Here is an 822-nt window from a genome sequence, read left to right as displayed (position 1 = left end):
ATATATATATATGTATGCGTGTGCGTGAGTGTGTGAGCGCGTGTGTGTTTGTGTGACTATATATATGAACTTATGGGTATATACGTCTACACATGTGAGTATGTATACATATACATTTAAATATATCTGTATGTACCAATGCATGTAGGTGTGTATTCGTGTGTCTGTGTGTGTATGTGACTGCATATGTGTATTTATTTATGTATGTATTATGTATGTGTGGGTGGGTGTGTCAATATGTTTGCATGTCTGTGTGCCTGTGTATATCTGTGTGTCTGTGTGTCTTTGTTTGTCTCTGTGCGTGTGCGAGTGTTTGTGTGTGTGTTTATGTGTGTTTGTATGCGCGCGCATATACCTTCTTTTGCTTTAGTTCTTAAAGGATATTGAAGCTTTGTAACGTTTAAAATTGAACAGAAATTTAAAAGTCCCGAGAATGGAGTTTTCAATAAAACAAAGTATCATTAATTTCCTTTAGAATATTTCAGTCCATATCGAATAATAAAGTTGTGTATATTCGTAGGCATTTCTGTTTTTCTATGGTAAGATGGATTGTGGATATCAAAATGCACATATTATCAGATAAACTGGAACTCTCCGAACGCTGTGCACTGAGTTTAGATACAAAATCTAGCTTGCCCAAACTAAACAAGGTTTTCTTTTACCACTGATTTATTTTGATAAGAATCTGTATGGATCAAAATAACATGTAGACAAATAAACTTTTATTTAGAATTGCATTGTAGTGGTTTTGAAATTCCTCAGTGACTTCAAACACACACACACACACACACACACACACACACACACACACACACACACACA

This window comes from Octopus bimaculoides, chromosome 8, assembly GCF_001194135.2.
Source record: "Octopus bimaculoides isolate UCB-OBI-ISO-001 chromosome 8, ASM119413v2, whole genome shotgun sequence".
Lineage (NCBI taxonomy): Eukaryota > Metazoa > Mollusca > Cephalopoda > Octopoda > Octopodidae > Octopus > Octopus bimaculoides.
The sequence above is the reverse complement of the archived record's forward strand: the minus strand, read 5'-3'. Positions refer to the sequence as shown.